This window comes from Carassius auratus, unplaced genomic scaffold (assembly GCF_003368295.1).
Source record: "Carassius auratus strain Wakin unplaced genomic scaffold, ASM336829v1 scaf_tig00037769, whole genome shotgun sequence".
Lineage (NCBI taxonomy): Eukaryota > Metazoa > Chordata > Actinopteri > Cypriniformes > Cyprinidae > Carassius > Carassius auratus.
In genome coordinates, this window is record NW_020526402.1 from 41,118 (window position 1) to 64,370 (window position 23,253).

At 34.3% G+C, this 23,253-nt stretch overlaps 1 pseudogene; it reads right to left on the minus strand.

The window, feature by feature from the left end:
* Positions 1–11,685: 11,685 nt before the first annotated feature.
* Positions 11,686–23,253, minus strand: part of LOC113083321 (metabotropic glutamate receptor 8-like) — a 93,048-nt pseudogene continuing 81,480 nt past the window's right edge.

Below are 23,253 nucleotides of genomic sequence, written 5' to 3' on the forward strand. Positions count from 1 at the left end.
AACCGTTACACTGACCACCAGTATAACTTTTACTTCTCAAAGTATTTGTTCTAAGAATATAATATACACAGACATGTGCAACCACACCATATTAAGACAGTTATTACACACCACAAATTACTTTTTTAAACCACCACTTCTGATAAATTTCATTTGAATTGGATCTTATGAACAATAATGCCATTTTATTGCATAAAAGACAATTTAGCTCAGTTTTGGTTAGGTTGTATTTTTCCTGTATAAAGCACTCGACTTCATAAATATTACTGTTATGATCTGGATAAAACTCCTAAGCTGAATGAACACCTAAATGAAGTTACTGATTAACTTATGGTACCCAGAATCAATTTGCCTGTCAGCACCTGACCTCTATAGAATTACATATAAAAGTCTTCAGTTTCTTCCAGCACATTAACCTTCTCACCAGGTAAGAATGAAGTAACTTTGCCATCTCTGATTTAATTACACGCTTTTTTTTATATCTATCTGAGAAAATAAGTGTGGAAATAGTGTTTTTTGAACAGAATTTCATGATTGTCTGTGATGTCTTTTGATCCCATTCAGAACGACAATTATTAATTATTATAATTTTGTGTTCCTGTAGCTCAATAGGTAGAGCATTGCACTATCAAGCGCAAGGTTGGGGGTTTGAATCCCCGGGAACACATGATAGGTAAAAATTGATAGCCTGAATGCACTCTAAGTCGCTTTGGATAAAAGTGTCTGCTAAATGCATAAATTTAATTTAAGATTTGAAGCTGTACTGTTTGAATAGCTCATGTTTACAGTTTTAGTACACCACGCATAGATCTACAACATTTTATAACAATAATAATAAAAAAAATATATATATATATGCCAAATTTAAAAGGGATTCTTTAGTGGGAGAGTTTGAGTTAACATTACAAATAAAGCTGTTTTGTTTTGTTTGCGATTTACTACACACATTTTCGTCATGCATGTCATCAGAAGTGGCATAGGTAAAATATTTAATTATCAGTCAGTAATATTTCTATAGTGTAGCTATTACACAATTTTATATTTAGTATAGGCCTATATATCATACACAGAACCTTAGCTTACATGCATATACAGTACTTGTCTAAAACTGTGAAATGTTGCATTCAGAACAAATCTTTGATTTTTTAAATCATACATTACCTCAACGCAACTTTAATATAGTATTGATTACAGAACATCACGGTGCTCATTCTGCATGAATTTAAAATGATCAATTGATAAAAGTGATAAAAATATGACAGGAAAACTCAGACAACTTGAACCCATTGACAGACTAACTCAAAAAGGCTTACACATCAGGTGTTGATATTAGATTCTCAGATATACAAGAGTTCAATAAATATGAAAACACACTCTGCAATTTATATCAAAGAGAAATGGATGACAGAAGTGAAATAATCTTTACTGGTGAAGAGTGGTCAACTGTACGGACTTTTCAACAGAAATTGACTACTTCAATAAATTGGAAGAAATACTGTTGGAAAACCATTATTAGATATTTTATAACACCAACACAAACATGTACATACTGTAGTAATAACAGTCCAAAATATTGGTAAAAGTGTTTTACATTTAAAACACATTAATTGTTCTTGTCTTTATATTGTAAAGGCACTTTATTATTTGCACTGAGCACTATACTGTAAGTCAATTGATTTCCATTTAGTGTATTTTATGTTATGTGATCTGTTTTTCTGTGGTTTATTGGAAATCAACAGATTGTGTGATTAACAGCAGAGACAGGTTTAAACACACTGAGCATCACTATGACCTCGCTGCTTGTGCTGCTGCTCCTCTGGGGTGAGTATTTAACTTTGTTGTCCTCATGAGACGCAAATGGATTTGTAATTTAATTTGATTACTTACTATTAAAATGGCACATATGTTTTCCAGCATGTATTCCATTAGATGGTATGGTGCTAAAAACTGAATATTTCTCCTCAGCTTTTCCTCTTTCAAATGCTAAAGGCCGACTAAGAGAATTCCAACTAATAAATGAAAGCTTGACCAGAGATGCTGCAGTGAAAGCATGCAGAACATACTACACTGACCTCGCCACAGTTTATGACCAACAAGACAATATAGAATTAACACTGCTCATTGATATTACTAATGGATCCAACCCTAGTCGATGGATCGGTGCAGAGATGGGAAATAGCAGTAAGAAATGGTCAAATGGTGATGAGGTTACATATACAGAATTAAACACGACATGTGGGGGAACATACTGCACTGTTATGAAATTTGATAGCCAGTGGGATTTTCTACAGTGCACTGAGAGAAAATACTTCATGTGTTATGAACAAGGTATTAAAATATTATCTTATAACTACTTATTTTAACTATGAATTAAACCAAAACCTACTTACATTTCTACAGATGTTGGGCGAGCATCATACAAGTTAATATCTGAAAAGAAAACCTGGTTTGAGGCTCAGCTGTACTGCAGAGAGAAACACACTGATTTAGTGAGCATCCATAATGAAGAGGAAAATAAACAGGTGTGGAATGAAGGAAAAGAGAGTAATGATCCTTTCTGGATCGGCCTGCTGGAGGACAAAGTGCAGTGGTCTGATGGAGGACAATCTGCTTACAGAAACTATGGAGAAGCACTGAGCGGAGATTATATATTTATGAATCAAGATGGGAGTTGGAGTAAAAGTGAAGACCGAAATGAGCTATATGGCTTATGCTACAGTAAGACAAGATTTTTATTGAAATAGAAATAGAATTCTTATTAAGCACAACATGCCGATTTGATTAAATGTATTTCACAAGGTATATATTATAATTTTTTTTTTTTTTTTTTTTTTTTTTTTGGGGGGCCGGAATTCGACATTTCAAGGCCTTCTGTATGTTTCAAGAAATCAATGCATCTAACTAATATTTTTTTTCCTTCTCTTCAGAAAGTTTCATTCATGTCAGTTCTTATCAAATGTCCTGGGAGGAAGCTCTGGATTACTGCAACAGTAACTTTTCTGGACTACTGCGCATTGAGTCGGAGGATGATCAGATAGAAACAGAGAGAGAAATAAAAAGAAAAAAGGTTTTAGGGCCAGTGTGGGTGGGGCTTAGACAGAGTCGACTTTTTGGATTCTGGATCTGGTACAATGGGCTCAGTGTGGGGAACTGGACCAACTGGAAAGAAGGAAGTCCACCAGAACATCAAGTGTCCCAACACTGTGGTGCCTTAGAGAAGGTGAAAGGTCAATATAAATGGTGTGATAAAGACTGCAGATCTCAATTTAGAGTTTTATGTGAGGAGAAATAATATACCATATTACCATATAATATATATCATACAAGCCATATTACTTTTCTACAAGTTCAACTTGTTTTTTTTTTTTGTGTGTGTGTGTGTGTGTGTGAATAATTTCATTAAGTTGTGCTATAAACATTTCTGTTGGTTTAAATAATTCAATAAACACTGTTTTCCAATCGGTTTATTATACAGTCTTATGTCCTTAATGCAGGAAAACTGCATTATATGACAGAAACACAAATACAAAATCATACACAAAAAACGAAGTTTAGCACAAATAAATGTGAACTCAAGGACAGAATAGTGCAGAAAACTTGTATGCACTTGATCAGATATCATTCCCTTTCAAAGCATCAAGTAGAGATTATATGATAGATAGAAAAATATCTGTTTGTGAAAGTCTAGTTTGCTTGCTGCTGATTCCTCAAACAGAACGCTGCAATAACTTAATTTGAATACAAATGCTACTATTGCAGAGCAAGGAGCAGCTAGTCAAGCTGGACTGTGTTTGTTGGTCAATAAGTAGGTTTTTACTCTGAAACACTGTCTACTGTCTCACAAGGGGTTTTATTTTGAGCACAAATCACTGACGGTAAAATCACGGCACACCGTTTTCTTGCAAAACACCAAGAGAAAGGTTCTCATTATGTTTCTAATAAGTGCCATTCCACCCCACGATGCTATTTTTTTTCTTCGACATAATTTCTAATTTCACAAAAGCTGCACGAGTAATGACATTTCAGACAAGTCTCAGGAGAGAAGGATGGAGGAAGATTGTAAGCGTTCCCGGTCGCAGTCGCGGTTGGAGCTGACATTCCTCAGGGTCCTTGTCCACACTCAGTGGATGACCTTTCTGACCCTCGGGTAACACTGAATATCAGCAGAACTAGTGTGCACTTCATTATCAGCCTGTTAGGAGATCTGCTACCTTACCAACCTCTGGGTGACCGTCACCAGCGCGGACCCTTGTTGAACTTACTCCGTGTGTGGCATTAATTAGAGACATCGTGCATGAACGCAGTTCTCTCCAAAAAAATGCATCTGCCACATGCTTCAGGAGAATTACGGCATTTTTCACACTGCTACATTTCTCAGGCACGGAGGAGGTCACATGGTGCATTTTATTTACAACGATCAGAAATTATAAAACACCTTTACAGCTTCCCTGTCAGCCGTGAGTGTCTCATGGAAAAAATATAAAATAAATACAATTTTGTTTCGCTCACCAAGGCTGCATTTATTGAATTTCTTTCTTCTGTGGAAAAACAAAAGTGATTTTTTTAATTTATTTTTTTATAAATGATGAATGTTTATGCTGCTCTTTTCTATACAATATATAGAGCATATGACAGCATAGTGACACAAACACAGACAAAAACTACTATAAAAAAAGTACTATAAAAGTGTCATTTATGGGATATACGAGCATCTAATTTTAGTAGACAAAAAAAATTGGTTGACAATAAAATGGATAATTAAAGCAAATATTAAATATAACGATAACATTATTTTTGATGTTACTTCTTCTAAGACATTGCTTGTGAATTGTTCATTTATTATTTTAGCTAACTGCCAAGGCAACATTTCAAATTTAGTTAAACAGATGTAAAAATGACTAGCTAAACTGGTAAAATAACTAAAACTATATACTAATGTACTAAAATAAAAAAACTAAATGATTAAAACCTAAAAAACAAAACTAATAAAAAACTAATTATAATTTTCATTTAAACAATGACAAAAACACACCAAAATTGCTTTCTGCATTCTTTTTAGCCATTTCTCCATTAAAAACAATATTTTTGCATTGTTAATTTGGCGTTATATTCTTTGCATAATTTTTCATCAACAGCCCATTTCCATTTTGGATGATGGAAAACGACTTCCATCACTGTTTTTCTTTGCTCCAACATACAAATGCAAAATATGCACAATATTTCTAGTCATACTGGTGATATCTAATGCAAACTGACCATTTTTAATGCTAAGATTTCTTGAAAATCATAATTAGTTTCTGCAGTGCTGAAAAAATTGAAGACCATTTGACAGAAGCTGACAGGATGCACGCACTTTTAGAATGAGTCGTACATCAGTGACATGTTTCCCCCTTCACGGCTGGTTACTGTAGAGTACATTTAGTTCCTCTCCCAGTCTTATGCTTTATGAATGTGCTGTGAACATCTACCCACTCGACCCTGATGGCTCCGACCAGATCTGCCCTTGTTACCGAGCAATGTCATCCACATCTCGTTTTTCAATCATCCCCACCTTTCTCTATCTCTCAACCCCGAGATGACTGAAATATCGCACAATGGATCACGTTGAAACGGGTCGAACCGTTCAGCTCAAAGATACCCATTTGGCAGGATCATCAATACACAGTCCAGGAACACGGTCTCTAACAGCCCCGTGGACTCGGAGACCAAAAGCGGCACCTTCATTAAAACTTCACCAAAGAGCGTGACTGACGACATGCCCTCCGTGTTCAAAACACTCAGCCCATGAGTCAGGGCTCGCAGTGAAAAGGCTCTCGGCGCTTTGTAAATGGAGCCGAACCGCATTGCTGTCCCTCGCGTCTGCCATTAGAGGAGAAATCCCGTTAGGCCTGAAAAGTTTTGTGTGTGGAAAATTGGCGTGGGTACTTTGAGGATCACATTTGACCAGGTCTGGAGTCATTACGATAACAGACCACTGCTTTTAAAGCAAAACTACAGTAGCTTTTAAAGAGATGAAAGTAGCTGATAATCCTGAAAAAGACTGGAGGTTTGAACAAGCCTGATGCACTCAGACCTTCAGAGAAGTATTTATTTATTTGTTTTTAAATCAGTTATTTAAATATCGTTTGATATTTCATATTATGACGGTTTTTATTATTATTATAGATTCTTTTCATTTGTATATTTTCCAGTTCCATTTCAATTTTAGTTAATACTTTTGTAATTTTGTCTTTTTTCTTTTTTTTTTAATTTAAATTTAAAAAGTAATTCTAGTTTTAATATCCCTTATGAAACAAAAAATATATTGCAGTATATTGGAAAATATCATGTAATATATTAGGCATATATTCTTACATATATTATTTTTTTCCAATATAATGCAATATATTGAAAGCGGCAATCATTTGTATATTTTGCAATAGGCTATATTATATAATAGCTATATGTATCATCAATATATTATTAAATGTATTCAAAAATAAAAAGGGAAAATAATATATTACAATATATCACAATATATTTTAAGAAATAAATTGGTAAATATTTTCCTTTCATAAGGGATATTAGTATAGCTACATTTTTTTTAGGTTATTAATTATTTTATTTCAGTTTTAAGGTTTAGTTACTTTAGTACATAATTACAGTTTTAGTTATTTTAGTCATTTTGTTCTGTGTTTTGTCATTTGTATAATTTTTCTTATTTAGTTTTTATCAAATTTCTATTAAATTTTATTGCATCGATACATATATTTATTTATTTTAGTGATTTTGTTGTGTGTTTTGGCCATTTTTACAGGTTTTTTTGTTGTTTGTTTTTTATTTTAGTACATCAAGTTAAACTAATTTAGTTGTTTGTTATTGTTATTTTTTAATATTTTTATTATTATTTTATGAATTTTAGTTTTTATGAATTTTATTTTAGGAACATTTAACTAAATGAAAATGAGAAATGATGCCTTTTGGAGTGTCTTTTGGAGATTTACTATAATAACCCTGCTGCACAGATGCAAATACACACAGATGCTTATATTTTACATGCCAAAATGAATATTCCTCAATCATAATTGACAGCAGAGCTTTCTAACAAACAGTCTTGCATTGCAAAGCATGGATTTTTGTGCATTTTCCGGGAAGTGTGTTGATGTCCACTTTTCCAAATGAGCAGCAGGGAATTTAAAGGGAGGCTTTCTGCTGAGATGCTTCTGCATATTTTGGTGTGCAGCTTGAAAGTGTCACAGTCCAAAGCACTGGACTTAAATCAATAACCCTGGATATCGCCTGAAGGTCAGAAAAAATGGAGGGGAGCAGAATTCATCAAGCAACCGGAGATGAAACCGAAGGGATTTTCATAAATTTCGCACATTTTATGGTAAAAGGTCAACGACTCCTCAAGAACAAAAGGTGTTTTTTCTTTATAATTTACTTCCTCCTCAAGGACCTTCAGAATCTTAGTTCTTGGACACCTACACTGAATCCATATGAACAAATGCCTTTTCAGACCATTAAAAACAGTTCACCCCCCAAAAATCTGAATTTGCTGAACATTTATTTACCCCCAAGCCATCCGAGATGTAGATGAGTTTGTTTCTTTATCAGAGCACATTTGGAGAAATTTAGCTTTATATCATTTGCTCTCCATTTTATCCTTTGTAGTGAATGGGTGCCATCAGAATGAGAGTCCAAACAGCTGATAAAAACATCCCAATAATCCACAAGTAATCCAGTCCATCAGTTAATGTATTGTGAAGCAAAAAGAAGAAAAAAGAAGAAACAAACTCATCTACTGTACATCTTGGATGGCCTGAGGATGAACATTAGTTTCAGTTCTCATAACTGTAATGCAAATTCATGTAAATAAATTATAAATGAAGTATGAAATATAAAAAAATGTAAATTATTTAAAAGGTATTTGTTGTACTTTCTTTAAATATAATGTTTTATTTTGTATATATTTTTTAATTAATTAAAATGTTTATTACACTCACATTGTTGTATAAAATAATTAATGTAAGTGGTTTAACAAGAATAGGATTTTTTAAAATAATACATTTAATAAAAATAAGTTCAACTAAATTTCTGCATATGCACCTCATAGAAAAGTTTCAATATTTCCTTGATATTTCTAAGCTCATAAATCAGAGGCTCTCTATAAAAATGTTCCCATATTTGCAGAAAAAAGAAAAACTCAACCATAACCCTGCACATTCTTCACAAGAGGGAACCCGACCGCAGCCGAGCATGACAAACCAGAGCTTCACGAGCACAGTTCACTGCCAGCTTTGGGATTTTTGTAGCGCGCGGCCATTTCTCACTGATGCTGTCAAGATGATAAAGATTCTGTGAGCTGATCCTGTGCCTGCAAGCCCACATACAGCGTGCCTGTGGCTGCCGTGGTGTACTGCTGCAAGAACAGTTTGAGAAGACATGACGAGGGGTTTATGCTGATGCTTTAAGAGCATGATTGACAAGTCTGTCAAGTAAAATTTCATGTAAAAGACTATGCAACTTGAAAACTCAAATTTCCCTTGATATTTTGGGATCAAATAACCAAATGCACTATGCATCTGAAATGTCCACAGCACAAAAAGACCATCTACTGAAAAACAAAACAAAAACAGACTTATTCTCAAAACATCAACACATGACCACCCATGTTTACTGAATATCGCCTGAAGGACAGAAAATCCATGAGGAGGCAGAATAAATCAAGCAACAGGAAACAAAACTGACAGGATTTATCATTTCACCACTAAGAGATTTGTTTCTTTAAGAGACTTTCATTCTTTCTTTCTTGTAAACAGTGCTTGATCTGTACATATTAAACAAAACAACAAAAAAAAACAACATTTTCACTGGAGAAAGCAATATGTTGGATTATAGACTCATATTTTTGCAGGAAGCAAAGATTTGACGTTAAAACCACTTTAATGATGGATTTGTAACATCTAACTTTTCACTTCACAATACTTGCTTGTCGATTATTGTGATGTTTTTATCAGCTTTTGGACTCTCATTCTGACGGCACCCATTCATTCACTGCAGAGGGTCAACTTGGTGAGCAAGTGATGCAATGCTAAATTTCTTCAATGGAAAAATTTTAATCAAACTTATCTTTATGTTTTGTAATAAAATGGTGACATGTACTATGAAAATATTGTGTAACCTTTATCCACGGCATCTATTGAAAGTAGCAAAAAACGACTTATTTTCAAAACATAAACACATGACCAGCCATATTTACACATCAACCCTTGGTGTTTTTTTTTGTTGTTGTTGATTTTTTTTTAGTCACATGAGGAAAGAAGAAAGGAAAGATACTGTGAAGAACTAACCATAAGAGTAAAAATGTTTGCCAAACCTTATACTGCTCTTGATGGTATGGAAACATCACTGCAGATCTTTATATGTCCGCCATGTAAGAAATGAAGATGAGATGGTGCAAACTTTACTGAATCCAAACAGCCTTGTGACCTGCAGCCCCTGTGAAAGCAGACCATAGCACAGAAGCTCACATGCAAAGTCTTAAAGGGACAGCGACGTAAAAATAACCTGTTTACTCCTAAATGTTCAAAGACATGGTGAAAACTTATCATGCAGAATAAGTTATTTTAGAAAACAAGCATTTACATGTATTATAATACAAGTTTACTGATGGTTTTCAGTGGTATGATTCTGTATCATATGCCATGTGTGTGTTCATATGCCGTTAAATCCCAAGCGCTCCGATCGTAATTAACCAGATGAAGCACCAGTAACACTTTCAATCTCGACGCTATTCAGGGAGACAAAATGATTGACAGCTATGACATTTCTGACAGCTCGCTCATCCCAAGTGTGGTGTTTTTCTAAACACATTGGAGCCACTCATATGTTCACTGTCTTGTACCGATGCTGAGGGAGAGAAATCACAAAGCTGTGAAAAAAACACAGAACAATGAGACGCAGCATTACTGGTTTGACATTTTGAAAAAGAAGACCACAAAAACTGAAATGTTTTAGGGAAGTTTAAGGTTCCGCGATATTAGGGAAGACTCTGTAAATTGTAAAAGAAAATTATCTGCACGTGAGAATAAACACATAATATTTTATTCTATGCTGTATAAATGCTGCTCTAGATGGTTATATAAATGCAAGCAAAAAAGACCAATTACAAATGAGCATGCAAATAAATTTAAAAAAGTTAACCAATCAGAATTCCCTATGCAAATAGTTAAAATTTTAATTAATTTTTTTTTTATCCATTAAAAAAAATAAAGATAACATACATACCTAATTAATTCCTGAATATTTCTGAGAAGCAAAAGACAGTAAACGCAGTGTTCTGCATGAGATTTTGGAGCTCGTCTCACTCATAAGTGTCTCTTTCATGCAGGTTCCCCAGAGAGATTACGTCTCATAAAACAACTGACAAAATCTATTTCTACATTCATATGCAATTGTGTTTCTGTCTGGCAGCTGGAAGTCTAGAGATTAAACTTATTTCCCACCTCATCCTCCTTTGGGGACGGCCATTCTGGGCCCCAAAAAAACAATAAATTTGCGCTTCTACTCACAATTATTCTGTTTCACTGCTGCTAAATCTTATTAGGCAAAACCAACACACACAAAAATAGCTTTCCACGGGTCGGGCGAGACGCAAAGTTGAGGATGAAAAACACAGAGGCACAGATATACTCATCTGAATTCACAGTTCTCTCCTCGGGAAAACATTTTGACGGGAACTGTTTTGAATTATGGATGTATTTAGAGTATCATAATGGTCTGGTTTTAGTGCACGATTTGGGATTAAAAAGCATGATGCTCATTAGTGCGAAATGCAAACATGTAAATGAAATTTTATTGTGACAAAAAAAGTTTTTTAATTATAGATTTGGTTCACCGTGATAATCTTTAAATCAATTCTTCCTTTATAAAAAATATGAGTTATTTTAGATGAAAAATGGACACACTTCCAATGTTATTCAGTTTAGGGGGTAATTTTCAGCTTTAAATTAATGTTTGAGTGTTTTATGCAAAAGTTTTTGTTTTATGAACTTTACATGACATGAGTTTGAGGGTATATAATGTCACACAAATAAGATTATCTTGTAAAGCGGTGTATACTTATATTTTTGTGGTATATCTTCACTGTTTTTTATAAAAACAATGTAAGAATAACTTTTATATTGTTAGTAATATTTCAAGCTGAACACTTACTAGACTGTAGAAGCGTACGTTTACTTGAATGTCTATGCATACTTTTTAGAGATGATATTTTCATGCTTAGTTTGATGATAATTTAGCTTTTAGGAACATCTCTCAATCATCATTGTATTGCATTGCATTATTTATTGAAATACAGAGCTATGATCATAAAACAAAGCATGAAAATATCATCTTAAGACATTTTTGGGAGATATAGAGTGAAAACTGATATTTACGGTATATGCATTTTAGGCAAGTAGTCTTTCTGTTGTTATAAAAATCTCACTTATTTACATTACAAGCTATCTGAATTTTTTTACTTTTTGGCCATATACAAATAAACTGCAATACATTGCATAACATGTGTCAGACTGTGCAGGGTTAACAGCATAGCCAAATGATTTCATCACACTAGTCTTTTGTTTACATGTATAATATTTAAGTCTTAAGGCTATACTTTTAAACAAGTGCAGTGATTTAATGTTTATCGTTATGAGGGATCATGCATTTTTTAGTAAATCTGTCTTTTCTAGATGTACATGATCACTGGATGAAAAAATCTATTTTACAGGAATTGCACAAGGAAACTATTTCTGGCAGATGAAATAACTTGTAACAGAGCCCATTATGAACCTTAAAAACTGCCAAATTAACTGGGTTTATATGGATTACAAAGCTTCAAAATAGAGTTTGCATCTTGGCCTCTGGTGGTGACTGATTATGAATGAGAGCGATGATAAACTAAAATAAAATATCACTGTCAAATACACATCTAACAATGCTACACATTTGCAAAACATTCCTTTATTATAAATAAATCTTCATTTTTTTTTTGGTATAAAAACTAGCATGCTTCAACCATGGTATTTTACAGCTTCACAACCCCACGGTTACAATTCAGTCAGCCAATACAAGACACGTCATCTCAGAATGCAGGTTTCTGACAAAGTGGGACAAGAATGAAAAAATCTGCACGACCACAAAAATACAATAACAACAAACATTTGACTCTGGTAGTTTTCATATATTTTCTCTTTTTTTACATCCACATTTCCAAAGCTTACCTTGAACGTCTCCACCTGCAGAATGTTTACACAATTATTTGTGGAAAGTTATTTTTTTCCGTATGAATGCAAGCTTGCACCTTCAGTTTTGTGAGTGTGTGTGTGTGTGTGTGTGTGTTCATGGCAGGATCGGTAGCTCTTGAACGCAGGATAGCAGTCTCACTAGAAGGTCCCATAAGCCCGTTCATGTTTCAGGATGCTGCAGGTTTTAGACTGATGCAGAACGATATAAAAATCTCATGCTCAGATGCCCATTCCAGGTCCATCTGCCTGTCAGCGCATGTCACATGACAGACACCCTGCTTCAGACAGGGCCCCGCCCTCGGCTCCGCCCACAGAGAGTGTTTCTCTTCAGATGGCATGATTGCTGTAGCTGACGTATGTCGTCTTGGTAGAAGATGCTGCTGGAGAGAAAAATACAAAGGAGAATCACAATCACTCGACTGTATATGCAATACCTGCATATCATAAAAATCTTCCAAAAAGTGTTTTTTTTTTTTTTTTTTTTTTTTTTAAAGATTCTATAGAAGTTGGTCTCAAAACAACCCTTCCATGAAAAAAAAAAAATTATATATATATATATATATATACTTTTCTTACATGAAGAACATTTTTTAAAATCTATATAACCTTTTCCAACAATAAAAAGCTTTTTTAAAAGTACCCGCATTTAAAATGAATTGTGGCTGTTAAAAGTTCTTCATGGAACATAAATGCTAATAAAGAATCTTTATTTTTAAGCGTGATAAAATATATTTATGTTCTTCCAAATTTTGCCTATGCCTCCACCCATACTTCTAAAAAAAATGAACAAAAGAGATCCTGAAAGTTAACTTGTGTTGTTCAAAGAAACCGAAAAATCTGTTAAAACTAGTGTAGTTAGTGCACTACTTAACATCACACATATTTTCATGCAAACAAGTTCTAATTTGTCTAATAGTTGTGCATTGTCATTGTGAATGAATCAGTATTTCTGAACAAATCTTTTGAGTGATCAAATTACTCATAAAAGTGTCAAATAAAAAAAGAAAAGTAAAAGTCTGTTAAAGGGGACATATGATGATATTTTGTGCATGGCCTATAAGAAAATATGTTGTCATGCTTTAATGTAAGAAAAACAAACAAAAACATTTTTTTAATGAATTTTTCAATTAATTCCTAAAGTCCTCCTAAACGTTGATTACTACAAAGATCCTCCTTCCAAATAATTTAGAGTGCTCTGATTGGGCCTGATCAGATTTTGATAATGCAGAGGAGCAAGCCGATTGATCAGAAGCATCTTTGAAAGTGTGACTTGAGCTGAACATTAACTTTCATGTGATGCCGCCAGTGTGAAAGCACATCGGGCTCGTGCTGCTTCAGCTCTGCTTGAGCATCCAGTGTGAAAGAACACGTAGTGAATCATTTTCTCGTCTTTTTCCTGCCGGTTATAAGCAGAAAACAGAAGGTAGGCTACTACATTTGTAAACATAAATCCATCTGTGCACTTGTGATCGTAAGAACGACCCACAACATGCATTACTCTTAACTTCACCAAATTCTACATGTGAACAGTCAATAGCAAATAATATTCTCACAGGCTCCGATTCAGAAGCAGCACCTGACTGTTCTAGTATTTTCCATTTTTTAGAAACAGCCTTTGTGCAAAGCTGGCCTTCTACTCTCTCAGGTTCAAGAAACTGTCCTCCGTGAAATGTACTGCAAACACTCGAACGTTTGTGTCTACTGTTCTGGAACAGTGTTGTAGATAAATCTTAACCACTGATTCCTAATTGCATCCACTTTCAGAAGGCCAGATAAAATGCTTTTTCTTTCATGTAGAAACACACAGCCTCTCCACAAAATAGCAGCAACAACACCTGAAAGCATGCCTTCTTGCTTTGCCTATATATTTGGGCGGCATTATGCAAATATTCCAACATGACATAGATATACGAGTAACATTTGATCAGGGCATTTATATATATATTTATGGGCGACTATGAGCCTTCGCAGATCTTCTACATGCACAAACAGCTACATACTGTAACACACACTAAGGAAAAGGAAAACATTGAAATGCATCATGTGACCCATTTAAAACTAATCTAGCTGGTGCATCTTTTAGCATTTAAACATATTGTTATACAAAGTTTAAACTTGGCTGGTAAACAAATCTTCACTGTAGTCGCTCTCTTTTTAATAAACACTCTCAGATTTTTTTGAGCAAATAATTCAATAATTTATTCATAACACTCAACCCAGCTAACAGGGAACATTCTCAGAACTTTGACGAACATTCTCTCAAAGTTATGAACAAACGTCTTCCCAAACATTAGTAGAACATTCGCTCAAAGTTAATTGGAATTTAAGAATGTTCTAAAAGTGTGATCACAAAAATTTATATTTGTATTGTTTTCAAAAATATATTTTTCAGAAATATTTCAGTCTGATGTTTGTTAAAGGTTTTTAAATGTTAAACCCTTTTCAGAATGTTCAGAGAAAATTCAAAAGAGAAGTTCCCATAATGTTTGCAAAATGATCAAATGGAATGTGTCCTTAACGTCTGCATAACCAAGAGAGGAATTCCTTAATAATGTTTTGATACTTTAACAGGAAAGTTAGCGAGAAACTGTTTAAAGGGTTACAGAACAAATCTTTCTGGTGAACAGATTCATAAGTGTCACTAAAATGAATTTAAAAACTCCACTACTGACGGCCTTCATTTCTGTTCCCTCCTCCAAATCCTTTCTAAATAAAATTACCACAAAGGCCAAGGATAAAAAAAAAAAAAAAAAAAAACTTGTCTAATTTAGTCTGCAAAAGTTTTGTGTGGTCTTCATACAGAAAGATGAGTTTCGCTTTAATGTTTCATAAGGCAAAGCATCCCCCGCAGCACAGAACAAAGTAATTGGCTTGATGACTTAAAATGGGCTTATTTCCCCTCAAAGCCTTGGATCACTTCTGAGTGATTACATTTTCAACACTGCATAATCCTGCACTTTGGAGAACAAAATAATGTAAAAAAAAGAAAAAAAAAGAAAAAGAAAATCCAAAAGAGCCGGAAATTGACCAAGCTGGCAAATAACGCAGCTAGTTGGATATGCTAATCAAATCGTTAACAATGATGTAACACTCTACCTTCAGCAAACATCTCAGCGGTAAACTTCTGTTTACAATCCAAAACAATACTTGTGAAACTTTACAATACTAAACAGCTGTTCTACATACAGCAGGAACATTTATTGAACATAAGGAGGAAAAAATGCGATGCTAACAGTGACCAAAGCAGCACTGGATTATCAAAGCAAATTTCCTATTAATTTTCCACATTAATAAAAAAAACGTTAAGCCTTACACCAAAGCAGCTGGCTCTGAGAGGAATCATAACCTTCGATTTAAAGCTGCAGTAGGTAATTTTTGTAAAGATATATTTTTTACATATTTATTAAACCTGTCATTATGTCCTGACAGTAGAATATGAGACAGATAATCTGTGAAAAAATCAAGCTCCTCTGGCTCCTCCCAGTAGCCCTTTTGTCATTTGCAGAAATTCATGCGCTCTTGGTAAAAAACAACCAATCAGAGCTGCGGTTCATAACTTTTTTTACTAAATGTATATAATAAGCGAGTACACCATGAATCCATTTTCCAAACCGTGTTTTTAGCTTGTCCTGAATCACTAGGGTTCACCTATAATAAGTGTTTATATTCGGACTATTTTAGATTGCTTCGGGGGTACCGCGGCGGAGTAACCCAGTACCTTTGTGATTCTTCATAGACATAAACAGAGAGAAGTAGTTCCGGCTACGATGTTCTTCCACAAGACGCAAGCAGTTCTGTTTATTAACCACTAGAACGACAAAAGTTACCTACCGCAGCTTTAAGGCGAAACATTATTTTAAAAATTAGAAAAAAAAAGACAAATTAACATCTTTTCTGAGTGAGCGATTTCATAAAGCAATTGGACTGAATAAAGCAGTCTGTTTTATGTGTCTATCCATTACAGCTTCTTATTAACATTGCGACCAAGTGCTCAAGGTTAAGTGTGTCTTGAAAGTTTTCTGTATGAAAATTGCTAAATTCGGTCTACATGGGTGAAATACTCACTGTTGGTCTCCATGCTCTCACAAAGCTCGGTCTTCACTTCCCCGTTGGGCCGGTCGCTCCCCTTTTGTACGAGTTTCCCTGACATGGTGGCGGCAGTGACGATGGCTTTGAAGCTGCGCTTGCGTTTTGGGCACGTTCTGCTCCGGGTGGAAGATGATGATATAGACTTTGGGCATGTACAGCATCCCCAGAGACACAGACGCGCTGAGGCTGAGAGAGATGGTGAGGGTGGTGGTCTGGATGTACATCTGGAAACAACACACATCAGACGGGAACAGAGAGAGAGAGAGAGAGAGAGAGAGAGAGAGAGAGAGAGAGAGGTAAGTCAGAGATGAACCAGGTCTGTAGTTTGAAGTCTCTCTAGTTATAACAATCAATTGTTTTAAACCAATTGTTGGTCTTTTTACACAATTTAAAACCTTCAGAACTTTAACAGCACCTGCTCTGAGGCCTAGTTTGTACAATAAAGTCATCAAAAAAATAATAATAATAATAATGTTTTATACAGATTTATTAGTAATGGAATAATGTAATAACAACAATAACACAATGACATTAAAAAATATATATACAAATAAATAAATGGATAAATCATGCCAGGAACATTTTTCACATGACAATCAAATTACAAAAAAATAACAATTATAAAATGAATATATATTGCTATAATTAATAAAAAAAAATCAAATAATAATTTAATATTCAACTAAATTTAAATAATCACTGCAATGTGAAGTGTATTTAAATGGTTGAAGCATTTGTATTATTTGTTATACTGCCTTTAATTATAATTTAAATGTGAAAATAACAAAAAATAATAATAACAAAATAATAATAAAAAAGGTTTTTTTTTTTACAATACATTAAATCCATCAATAAAAGTGTCAGAAAATAGGAGCTAAATATTTTCGACCCTAGGTAATTTTTTGATGTTCAAATCAAAGAATAGAAATGTTATGTAGGAACAATTTACAAGTAATTACAAAGAAATTGCAAGTAACATTAAAGATGACATTTTGAAATAGTAACACCAAAACAGTATTTCTTTGTAAAATGAACAATAATAATCTGTTTTATTTAACTTTGAAAAATCATTATTAAAGGACATGTGTATTTGCTGTTCACCATGCAGGCATCTTGAATTTGACAAGGTATCACAGAAACCCTGAGACCTCCACACACACACACACACACACACACACACACACACCGAGAGTTCTCAGATGCTGGAAGCATAATTAGCAGCTGATAAGGACACATGCTCACACTCAGAGACAGATTTACAACTTTCCTTAATTAGAATTTAAAAATGAAAGCTCTTACTCAATTAACAGACGCAAGCACACACAACACGCTCAGTCCTGTGAACACACACACACACACACACACACACACACACAGGCGAACAGAAGAAGAATCCTCAAAGGCTGAGCACTCATGTGTATCTCTGTCTCCAGCAGGGGGTAAAAATCACAGAGAACAACTGCTAGCAGATGGCGAGACACGCTTCATGCCAAATGCACAGTCAAAAACAGGCACAGATAATAGTAAGTGTGCTAATGCAAAAGTGTAATGAAAAGCATCGGTATAATGATCCGTATCGGGACTGGACCTGATGGCATTGGTGGGTGTGCTAACGTGTTCAGAGTGGACATCAGAGACGGTCCTCTGGGGTAAATACTGAAACTGGAGGAGCAAGATCTTAAAATACGAGCTGCCAAACGGGATGGAGACATGTTATATTAAGTGTTCAGTCAACACTAGATAAGGCCTAATACAGAAGGCAAACCTACCTAGTGAACTACTAACTACAGTACATAGAGTGCCTCCTCTTAAGAGGAATCAAATCAAAATATGAAATAAACAAAATACAACAAGTCATAAATAGAGCAAATAATATTTGTGACTGTGGATCACAAAACCAGTCATAAGGGTACATTTTTTTGAAAATGAGAATGAATAAATAAGATTTCCACTGATGTATGGTTTATTAGGATCGGACAATATTTGGCCGAGATACGACTATTTGAAAATCTGGAATCTGAGGGTGCGAAAATATCTAAATATTTAGGAAAATCGCCTTTAATGTTGTCCGAATGAATTCTTAGCTATGCATATTACTCATCAAAAATTAACTTTTAATACATTTATAGTAGGAAATTCACAAGATATTTTAGTGGAACATGATCATTATGTAATATCCTAAGAATTTATGGCATAAAAGAAAAATCTATATTTTTTACCCATACTATTTATTTTTTTATTATTGCTAGAAATATACCCCAGCGATTTAAGACTGCTTCTGTGCTCCAGAGTCACATTTGTTTTTACTTGTATTGTATTTTTTTTTCTCTTTTTTATGCTAAAAGATTTCTTATAGGGTATGGTTATACAAAATAAATACTCTTATTTATCAATGATGCATTAAACTGATTAGAAGTGAGAGCAAAAACATTTATAATATTACGAAAGCTTTCTATTTCAAATAAACACTGTTATTTTGAACTTTAACTTTTTTTCAATATTGATAAGAAGAAATGTTTCGTGCGAAAACAAAAAATAAAAACAAAGAATAAATTGCATTTAACAATAAATACATTCATTCTTTATTTACATTTTTTTAAATTGTAATACTAGCTTTTTTTTTTTTTTACATTTTTATCAATTACAAAATATATATTTACTTTCTAATTTGTGGTAGAGTAAATGTTTATATCACATTTACACACACACACAGAGCAACTCAACATTGAATCGACTTCTAAGTTCAGGATTTGCAGGTAATCACCTGAGACCAGCTCGGCACAATCGATCCAAAGCAGTCTGACACACATTGGAGATTTTCCACTAAAAGCTACATACAACTCAGCATTAATTTGCTTCTAGATCAAAGAAATCCCATCAGACTAACAACCTTCCTGTTGATACCCGTCAGAGGAAACACTGCTCATTAAATATAATCACCAAACTCCTGAGTTCTCACTAACTTCAGCTTTAAACGGATGCTTTTCTGGCAACAGCTATAAGATGCATGACAACTCTGGTTTTATTTGCCATCATCGTTCACTCCGCAGGAATATAATGTATCGATCTGTGCGACAGTGCTGTATTATGACCAGCGGCTCTGGCAGAAATGCCTCATATCAGTGTTAATACTCCCTCAAACCCTCAGGATCTAGACAGGACTATAAGAGTCACTCATCCAGAGAGTCTTCACAACTCAATAGAAGCTTTATTATTTATTTTTTAAAACCTTTTTTTCCACTTTAATTTTAGTTATGTTTTAGAAAAAAAAATTGTGTTATTGTCTGTATATTTTTAATTATTTTCAATTTTGGTTTTTATTTTGGCGCAACAAAACAAACTGAATGAAAATTTGAAATTCTGCCTTTTAAATATATATTTTAGTACAGTCATTTTATTTCAAGTAACAAATGTTTTATGTTATATGTAGTTTTAGTTGACTATAATAACTCCAATTTCTAATTTTTTTTTGTTTTAAATAAAAACAACAAATATAGTGTTTAAAATGAACTTTTTAAATAGTTTACTGAAGTTTTAAGATATAGACAATAGACAATGTCTTCAAAATTAGCAATTTTTATATCATATAAAAATAAATTTTTGAATAAATTTTACTGATTGATTGATTTAATTTTATTCATTATAATAAATATATTTACTGTAATTTCATTACCAAAGGTCGATTTATACAGTTTTCTTTCTTTGTGCCAGAAACGGTCATATTAATCAGTCGGATGTGTTAACAGCAAAAGTCGATTTGTTTGAAGATCAGTCATTTAGGATCTGGGCAGGACATTTAAAGTACTACAATTTACAGTAAAATACATCAAACTCTTTCAATCAATGTTAATTTGATTCCTCTATACTGTATATGACCCCCTAAGCTCTTTAAAGTCAGAATAATAATTGAAATTGAATTGTTTAAATCTAATCTCAAAGGGTTTTTAAAACATTTTCCAGCGGTGTAATAGAATAAGCCCTATATAAGCCGGAGTTATAATTAAAAACAAAAATCACACAAGGACCAAGTGAATTTCTGAAGCAACATGAGGCTGAAAGCATGACTGAATGAATGAACGCCTTCACACTGAGCACTTCATCACGTCGATTACACACAGTAGATCCTCAGGAACTCTTGAGGTCTGAAGTTAAACAGAAGATTGTAGCATACAGAGCTGTATTTAGAGTCTAAATTACACTTCTCCTTAATGCATAATGCCAAATAAAACGGTGTAACTGCTGTGTATTCAATTCACAGTATATATTCAGTTGTATACACATGATCCCACATGATCAGACCTGTGAAGTCTGGAAGAGAACTGTAGTAGTGTACACTAGATCATAAATGCATTGCTGTCTATATAAGTGTTTATAGCAGTTTGCCACTGTGTATTCATTTTTCTTAAAACCGCCATCTAGATGGGCATCTCTCTAGCTTTTGGATCAGAGTTTGTGTGCCATGGTTATTGTTGCCTTATTGCTGATCTATTTCCTTTCCGCCCACACAAATAAAACGGCGGATCGCAATAAAATCAGAATTACTGTTGTTGGATGATCTGATAGTGAAGCACACACACACACACACACACACACACACACACACAGCGCTCATGTTATACGCTCTGTCTCCAGAAGCGACCTGCATTGTGTCTGTCATTCCTCTGTCTGCCAATTCCCCTGGTGTTTCATGAAGCCTCTCGATGCCCCCGTGTCACTCTTAATTAGTTTTGAAGGATCCTCAGCCAGCAGACTCTCAGCCTGGACTTCTAACAGTTCTCCGTTTCCAAAGCCTGCGGCTCACAGAACTCATTTCAACAGGTTTGTAAAGGCTTTTTCTCATGTGATTGCACATGTTATTTTCTGGGGCAGTGCGCACAACCCCACGTGAACGTGTTTGAGGGTGGGCAGACGGGGAATTTGGGAGAATAAATGTAAAATCCATTCAAAAACAGATCATATAACTACTGTATTAATAAAATGCCAAACTGATAAAAGCCCTAGTGCATAAAATCTGCATAACTGATGAACTCATGTATCTCAAAACAGCAGAACCTTTATTTTAACTGCACTTGGCATATACAGTATGCACATGTGTAATAAATTCATGCTTTTCATCTAAGACAAAAACATTGTGTGACACACCTGTCGAGAGAAACCAAGCTAACTTTGTGTGAGCCACTCATGGCATGCAAAGGTACTATTATATATATATATATATATATATATATATATATATATATATATATATATATAATACATTTCCAGCTGAATTGTCAATGTTTTCTCAGCAGCTGTAGTGGATTCATACTTTAATACTAGCTTGTAAAAACCCACCGGCACATTGACAACATCTGGTCACCATAAACAGGTGCATGAGATTTCCTGCAGTCATTCATTTGAATAAGTGAAAAAATCCTCTTGCTCATTTATGTCACTTAAGTCCAACTGGAGGCCAACTATGAAAAACGAAGCACTCAATTAAATAAAATTTCAGAGGAAAAGTCTGACATGAAGTGGAATTAATGTTCATAACAGATCTGCATCGGAGCGGAAAAGCTTTCTAAACTGTTTGTGAATCTTTGTCAGAGGAAATTAACTTCACAGAAAAAAGTTTAAAAACCACTTAAAACATTTAAATCATCATGAAATTGTGTTCACGACCCATTTAACTTCTGTAATACTTGTTTTTAATGGAAGAAAATATTATGCATATTTATAAAATCTACTAATAAGCTATATACTTAGACTATTATGTGATTTTTAATTGATGGACTGGATTGGTGCGGATTAATTATGGATTATTGCAATGTTTTTATCAGCTGTTTAGACTCTCAGTCTGACGGCACCCATTCACTGCAAAGAATCCATTTCTGAGCAATTGATTTAATGCTATATTTCTCCAAATCTGCTCCAATGAAGAAGTCATCTTCATCGTGTATGGCCTGAGGGTGAGTAAATGTTCAGCAAATTGTCATTTGAACTATTCCTTTAACTGCGACCTGCTAGTCGAGTAACCAGACATTACAGTGACTTGTTAACCTCCAGTGATTTCACCTCATTGAGTATCAATGCATCTTCAGGAGTTAGTTTCAGCAGGGTTATTCACAGCAGCGATTAGTAGCAGATACTCCTGTTCAGGTGTGTTATCAGAGTGATAGAAATGAGGCTGACATCCATCTGTTCACCCAATCACACAGCATGAAGTTAAGTGACAATTAATCAACCAGGATTGGCAACACATATGCCAGCACACTACATACCGACTGCAGCACACCCAACACTGAATGTTGACCACCCACATGTAAAGCCCAATGTTTGTATGTTATATTTAATCACGCAATACAATATCAACACCTGTTAAAAAATGTGAGAGGGCATGTTAATGACTCTTCTGAGTGACACGATATCCAAAGAAAATCCCCTCAGTGTCCTGATAGAAATGGCAGCTGTTGAGCTGCTGAATGCTGTCAGACTGACTTCTTTAACACTGACAGTGCTGTTATAGAGCTGAGATCCTGCCATGATCAGCACCATTGCACCAGTGGCTCGATGGCTTAGTGTCATGTTTCCTGATCACTAAACATTTATTTGTCTAACTGACCACAAGCAAAAAAAAAAAAATCAATGTGTTTTAATGTGTGCAAACTGTGCATGAGTGTGAATGAGAGAGTTATATGGAAACATCACTTCAGCAAAGATTTCCTGTGCGCCGCCAACACATTTCAGTGGCTGTTTTTAATGTTGCTTATTAAAGCTCTAGTTATTTCCGGATGCCTATGACAGCTTTTCATGTGATTCGTTTGCGTTTTAATGAGAAAACTAGGGAAACCTTCAAAAGCATTACTTGTTTTACTGTGAACCGTTCATAGATGCACATTATTTCAAACACAAG